The sequence below is a fragment of the Cynoglossus semilaevis genome, chromosome 10 (genome assembly GCF_000523025.1).
Source record: "Cynoglossus semilaevis isolate Cse_v1.0 chromosome 10, Cse_v1.0, whole genome shotgun sequence".
NCBI classification, from domain to species: domain Eukaryota; kingdom Metazoa; phylum Chordata; class Actinopteri; order Pleuronectiformes; family Cynoglossidae; genus Cynoglossus; species Cynoglossus semilaevis.
In genome coordinates, this window is record NC_024316.1 from 14726338 (window position 1) to 14734005 (window position 7668).

The 7668-nt window shown below is 40.9% G+C and overlaps 1 protein-coding gene across 2 annotated transcripts in view; it reads left to right on the plus strand.

The window, feature by feature from the left end:
* The window catches only part of pkig (protein kinase (cAMP-dependent, catalytic) inhibitor gamma), a 23347-nt gene continuing 15679 nt past the window's right edge, over positions 1-7668 (plus strand). The window contains exon 1 of one of the 2 annotated variants that reach the window (XM_008318969.3): positions 1-396. The gene's annotated coding sequence lies outside the window, so the exon portion shown is untranslated. The remainder of the gene's footprint in view (positions 397-7668) is intronic. The other variant, XM_017036312.2, reaches the window with a different exon arrangement.

Below are 7668 nucleotides of genomic sequence, written 5' to 3' on the forward strand. Positions count from 1 at the left end.
ATTAGTTTATAATCGGAGTGTTGCTGAGTGTAGTGAGGATTTGCTTGGCTCAGCCCACAGAGATGTGGGATCCTCCACTGCCTCACTCTGATTGGCTCAGACACAGCCAACTCCATTTTGGAAAAACAGCTGTTCGTAGACACACAAGCTTTCCTCATTGCTTTCGACGGCAGCCAGAGCAAAAGGCTGAGCGCGAAGAGCCCAGGCGGCAGACAGTCTTCTCTCCACCTCGCATTTAGTCGTCCATCTGGCAAATACACTCCACACAGCCTGCCCTCCCGGCTCGGCTGACATCGGCTCGCCTCGTTTTTGTCCGTCTGCCAGGAAACTTAACTGGGATCCATGGTGCTAAATTTCCGTTGTAACAAGTGGATAACAGGAGGAGACCCAACCAAGGTTAGTGGAGGTCTTTTCTTTTGGACTGCACATTTGGACGCATTTTTATCAACTGCTAATGTCTGTGAGCACAAATATGCATTGGTTTAAGCGAACCCGTCCGCAGAGGAGGCTGCGGAGTCACGAAGCAAAGCGACCGTTTATTTTTTTTTTACCACAGCATTTTCTTTAGTAGCCAACACAGCGGCTGACGATAGACAATACATGTCTGAAGGCTGAGCCTGAGCTCTGCCAGCCGCACTGGCCGTGTCTCATCCTCCTCCTTCATTCTCTGCATGTGGAATTACACAGCGGATTCTGTTCATCTGCTCTCCTCTCAAATGTGTGGTGCATTCAAGTGCTTCCATTATGCTAGTCGCCTTCGTGTGTGTGTGTTTCTGTGTGTGTGTGTGTGTGTACGTCCATCCCACACAGACTGCTGCTGTACAGTGGTATTCGAATGAATAGATAGATAGATAGATCTTTATTTGACAGAAATACGGGAAATAATTGCTACTAATGGACTTGATCAGAAATATAATCCCTACTTACATTTGATCAGGTATGCTTCTTTTTAATGTTCAAACTCTGAAGTGTCGTGCTGCTGCTGCCGTCTTGGCCAGGTCTCTCTTGTGAAAGACATTTTAATCTCAGTGAGACGTTTTACCTAGTTAAATAAAGGCGATAGATTGATCATGTATAAAATAAGACAAGGGACTTTAATGCCTTCATTTCAATTAATTTATAAAAAAAACGCATTTTGTTACACCTTTCCCAGTTTCTAAATATTTAGCACACTGGTAAATCAGACACACACCCTCCAACCCTATAGGTGGTAGTCACGCATCTACAGTTGATATGCTAGTCATGAAGATGCAAAATGAGACAGTATTGCTTTTGTGATTTTAAATATTTGTGATGTATTTTTTAATATTTTTTGTTTTTTAATAATTCAAATATTGCTATGTTGCCTTCACTAATGACAGTTAAAACTGGGATATTTTCAGTGGATAAAGCCTGTACGTTTACCCTTGATCTAGAGGTATGGTGCTGCTAACATTTTCCAAAAACTCAGTTGGGTCACAGGGAATTTTAAATCTTTGAACTTTAGGAATTTTTAGGATTTGTCTATGTTGTTTTTTGGTATTAGGTTTAATTAATGTCTTGGATCTTTGTCAGTGTCGATAGTGATGTCTTTTCAGCCTGACAACCCAATTACCTATCAATTTCCTCAATGTCCTAAATCTAATTGATGAAATCGGAGAGCAGCGACAGCTTTGCTTGCACACAGCCATTAACTAAGTGAGGAAGAAATAAATTAAAGCAGGGAGAAGCAGGTTTGGCAGTCCAGTCCAGTTTGGTCTAGAGGGTGAATCGTCCTGTGAAAAGACGACTGAAAGAGACTGTGCAGCGAGCTGCTGGTGTTGCCGGTGGACCCCCCACTTTGCCTGAGTGCTGTTGGGCAAATGCCAGTTACGGGGCTTGAGCAGTGGTGACAATAAACAACGGATTCTGTCCTGCCTGAGCTTGGTGAACAGAGACATTAAAATGACTGCAGACATTCTGATCTATGTTCAAATACAGCAGATCAACAGTGACGGTGTAAAACCACCAGTCCATCGCTTTTAGTTAGCTGACGCAGCTGAGTAGTTAGAGCCTTTGGAAATGTGTGGAGAACAGGATGGATCTGTATGAAATGATGGCATTTAATGGCTCGAGGAAACTAGCTGGACATGAGTGGTGACATTTAATCTTAAGTTTTTTTGCAGGAAAAAAAACAGTTTCAGCTGCCCAGTGGAGGAACTAAACATTTTATTTTGGGGCCTGTTCTCTTCAGGGGTGGCATCGATCATTCACCTCCATCTTACTTTCCTTCTCTTCTCTTACACTGACTGTTTAATGTCAACACATCAGTTAGTCTCATCCATGTTTCTTCCTTCCTCCTTTGTTCACTAAATCTGCTGCTTCTTTTCTGCACATGTGCAGTCTTACCCTTTACTGCCACGACTTTATCTCTGAACTGCTCAACCTTAGCTGCTCCTCTGATATGCTAATGTCTAATGTTACAGATCCAGGTCGGCGGCAATAGATTTCTCAGAAATCTCGAGCGCTATACCCACTCCAGCGCAGCATTTTGTCTTTCTGTCTTTCCTAGAGTCTCTGAAAAATATTCTTTATAGAACCTTCAGTTTCACTAGTGCTTTGTCACATCTCAACCCTAACATTCACTGAACTACTTCTCCAATTTACTGTTCACACATTCTTTTCCCTCTGCTGATTGTGTGTGTATATACAGTATATACATCTGTTGTCATCACATATCTGTGTCCCACAAACCCTTTAGTTTGAAGAGAATCAGTATAAGAAAGGATAAAGAAGTTTGTTAGGTTGGATGATCCGCTCATGTTGGTGGAACTAATTTTCATTTTTAAATAGAGGCCAGTCAAGTAAAAGTCCCTGCAAATAATTTAAAATCAATTTCAATTGATTTTTTTTTTTAACAAAGTACTGTGACGCACTAGTTACTATAGTGCCATCTGGAATTTGTTGTATCTGTGGTGCATGTTCTGTATAATGCACTGGCAGCACACGAAGAGACAACAGTTTACAGCCTTTGTGCATCAGCTTGGATTTGGTCTGTGTTTGACATGTGCCTTACGGGGATTAAGCCACCGGATAAATTGAAGATAATAGTCAGTAGAGTCTGGTGTTGGATAAGTCTGTCTTTGTAGGACTTGTCTTCTGCTTAATGTCCTCCCTGGGAAAGCAAACCAAACATGTTGTGTCTTGAAAAGAACACCCAGAAACTAAGGGTGAAAAAAATCACCACTATAGGAAGCAAGAGAGGGACAACTAGAAAGGGGAGGGATTGTTGACCTTTGACAGTGTCTGATTGACCTTTGACAGAGTCCAGCTGAGCCTTCTCTCCTGAGTTCCAGTCATATTTACTGATTCATGATGGAGATCACAGCAGAAAGGGCAGATCACCGGCCATCTTCCTCTGAAGGAGGCGTGTCCTCTGAGGGCTTCTGTGTGTTCTGCATCTTTCAGCCTCTGACAAGTGTTGTTCTAAAAGCAGCTCGATCATGAGTAATCATGTCACTATCAGGTCATCAAGTACAGTTGGGATGATCTGTACTGCTGCATCAACCAACACTCTTACCCACATCCCGCCTTTAACCAATGAAAGTCATTCATTTAAGCTCTTACCGAGCACTGCCAACAATAACATCATTACCCTGAGAACATTTAGACCCCGTGTCCGTCTGATGAGAACCAGTGTTATGTATTCGCTGCTGTAGCCAGTTTGCTAATAGCCAGTTTGTGGAGAGTACTGTCTCAAAATGTTTTATTTACATGCGTTTACAATCTCTACTTACAGTGTGTTGAACAGCCTTCTGTACTGTGTTGGACTCATCTTCACAACTGCCATGCTACGAGATGTTCCCATGTCTTAAGATGCACCACCAGGGAACAGCTCTCTGTAGCTGGTGCTCTGCGCAGCTGAGCAGTGTTTTTGTAACATGTGAACTCATTGTACTCAAAGCTCTATTTTTGTTTTCCTCCCTCTAATCACGAGTATAATGTGCACATACTTGTAGTTTATGGTTCCGCTGTGTTGACCTCAGACACATTTTTGTCCTGCGAATAAAGAACTCTAGTGTTTACACGATAATGTCATATAATTAGGCTGTCCTTTCAGATTCAAGATTCTTGATGGTCACTCTGTAAATGGAGGGCATTGGAATTGGTTCATACATATAAAAAAAAATCTTTGAAGTCTGTTTTAAAAAAACAAAACAAGAAACAGACATTACATTAGACGGAGTTTTCCACTTGGTAGGATTGGATTTCTAATATTATTTCTTATAATTCAGTTTTAAGGATGAAGGGGTGAAGGGCAAGGATAAAACCGACAAATGAGAAGTGAGATTAGACCTTTCGGGTTTCCTGGTCAGGTTTGTGCCACCTGTAGAATTTTCATCAGCAGACAGAGTAGGAAGATATTAGGGATGTCCGATATAAACTTTTTGCCAATATCCGATATTGATATTGCAACACTTAATTTTTGATTAGATATTAACCGAGTGGCGCTTTGGCCCAAAATTTGGTGAAACCCAAACATTGCATTATTTGGTTTGTTATTATTAAATGAACAATCCAGTCTTGTTCCATGTAGACCCTCAGAGTGAGTTTAGTTTCGTGGTTGTCTGTCTGCCCCTGACCCTTTTGATAGACCCGTGGTCTGTTCAACATACTGTATACTCATCCATGTTGTTGCCATGTTAGCCGTGACTGGCTCCAGGGAGAGCAGCATATGGCCGGTTTCTAGAGAGGGAATGAAAGTTCTTTTACACATATCACGGAAACCCTTAATTCCAAGAACTAAATTTAGCTCCAGCAGTCGATACAGCCGTGTTCTTCGGATTATTAAACCCTGCAGATGTGGTAAATTGCACTCCTGTTGCAGGCAGAGGTGTGGAGGTGGTTGACTAAACCACGTAGGCAAATTCTATTTTTTTAAAGGTTTAAATCAGCGGAAAATGAATGTGTCGATGACATTAATTAATTTGTGAGTTATTCAGATTAAAAAATTTAACACGTGAGCAATATGACGCCTGCTGTTTATCCAGTCTTTCTGCCCTCCGTCCACTTATTGTTGCTTTAACACACAGTCAGTGTTATTCGCACGCACTGTGGGAGAAAGGTTTTGTTTAACCCCCAGCACCTGGAGCTTAAATACCATCTAATCGCACAGCATGTGTTTGGGCCGTAGAGGGGTGAGACACTTCGGGTGAGACATCCATACATCAGACCAGCCCCACAGAGTGCAGCGCAGTAAGTAAGACTGCAGCTGACAGGCTGACTGACACAGTCGTTAAATGGATTTCACGGGACTGTAGACTGATTGACATTGCTGAACGACGTATATAAAAAATGAGAATAGTGGTGACTAAAATCCACCAGCTTCAGAAAAGTCAAATTTTGACTTGATCATTTGGATTAGTCACAAATAAAACTAGACATGAAACATTATTTGTTCCATTTGTTCCTATGAATAAGGAATTATTCCAGTATTGTATTCAACATAATAAATACTCAGATACTGGTCTGATACTATCAGGTTGGTAGTACCTTGTAGTATCTCACATACCTGTATACACTGCTGATTGCCTGTTATGCTTTGTCTCTCATAAATAATGGAATGTGTTGGTTATTATGGTGATTTGCTGATTTCTGATCAGTTAGAAAAAACTAATCCTTACGCCTTGATTGGTGCATAACTCAAACTAAACATTTCTGTTTAAGTATGAGCTGTAAATTTGGATTTTTTTTTATAATGGGTGTGACAGTCACATCCTGTCCATGCAATAATACAATACTCAGCCTTTTTTTCTGGGTTAGACTTTCCGAGTATCCAGTCCAACATTCCCTGTATTTGTTCTTTGCCTTTTTCAGCTCCTCAGGGAAATACTTGGTACTAAAAAGATCCCCACTGTTCAGCATATTGTTTCTGACGGTGTCTGTTTTTTTTTAGTGCTTAGCAGCAGATATAAAGCAGAAGAGCTCCTGCTCTTTGAAGCTACCATTTTGGAGTCGGTAAACAAGCGATAAACACTGCAGTAAAAGCCGTGCCGTGCCTAATATCTTTATTGGCTGAAACCTGTGATTGAAATCCTATAAACTTCTTTACACCCACGTTAAAGCAGTTTCACGTCATCATTTTTTCGGCCTTTAAAGAACAAAGTCCGTCATAGAGAAGCTGTCGAGTTCTGCGGAATGATTGGTGAAAGGGAAGAAGAGAAAGTTTATGACCATAGATAGAGCAGAGCTTGAAGTAAGCAGTTTGCAGGTCTGTGTATGGTGTATGGTCTGAGCATCGTTGGTTGCCATATATGGGCAAATATACAGGTGTAGGAGACACAGTGATAATATTTATACAGAAAGCAGACAGGACTATTATTCTGCATAGTCTAAGAAGTATCCTTGGACCCTGTTCTCAGCTGTGAAACTGGTTCACTGGTTTGAAATATACTGTATTCAAGATGGATACAAACTGTACAAATACAGTGCTTCAGTTTGCAACGAGTATTTGTCAAACCACAACCTGGTTACCTCTGTAGGATTCAGAGGAGCTTCAGTTGGAGCTTTAATTGTTTCATTCAAATGCCTGAAAGTGTGTTGTTCATTGACATTGTTCTTTAGCGTCGTAGTAATGATTGGTTCACATTCATTTAGTGGTTTCTTCATTTGATTCTAGATTTAATGACACATATCAGTTGGATAGAGATCTTGGTTTGATTAAAAAAACAAAACAAAAAAAACCCTGTAATTTTTCAGTTGATGAAAACCTTGTTCGTTCATTGATGGGAGTTAGTGACCTCCTTCAAATTCCATCAGATGCAAATAAAGTGCAAAAATCAATTAACACTCAAGTGTAATGAGACTGAAATATGCTTAAGGCTAAATGGAACAATGTAACCTTCACTGTCTGACACAGAATCGGAGCGCTGTGATCCGCTCTGATTTGATCCGCTGAGAGAATTGTAAGGTCCCACAGCACTCTGGAATATTTTGGATTTTCTTAAGGCAAGGGTTTCAATCAGTCCCTGAGGAGGCTAAAAGATTTAGCTTTGACCTTCATGTCGCTACATACAACAATGATGATGCACAGGAGACGGGCTGTTGTTATGGTCTTCAGCCTAGAACAAAGAAAATGTTGTACCATCTGAGACTCGTTTGAGTTTTTTTCTACTGACAGGTTTCATATCGTCCACGACAGCTCAGTGTTCAGTATTAGTACTGCGATGGTTACACAGCAGTACCCACTGGAAAAGTCTCTACTGGGATTTGTGGATAAAATGGTTGTGAAAATCATGGTTAGAATGACTGGGATTTGTGGATAAAATGGTTGTGGAAGTTAGAAAATCAAGTGGTTTTCTGGTTCAGTGTTTGGAGTCGGTACACTGTCCCACTGTGTGTGAAGACGACTCGATGAGTTCCACAAGACACTGTGAGTTTACATGTTAATCATTCATCTTCCTGCTGTTAGTTGCCTTTCTGTTCTGGCAAAATGAAGAAGAAAGTTTGTCTAGGAAAGTGGATTTATACCAATTAATCACAATACATTTGAAACAAATCCTGATTAATCACACTTACTCTGTGATTAATCCGTCTTAAAATTGAAACAGTTTGACAGCACTGGTGTTGATACCACTCACCTGCTGCTGTCATAGTTGATGCAACAGCAGCAACATTCCCGCTGTTTGTTCTGTCTGGTGGGCTTGGTAG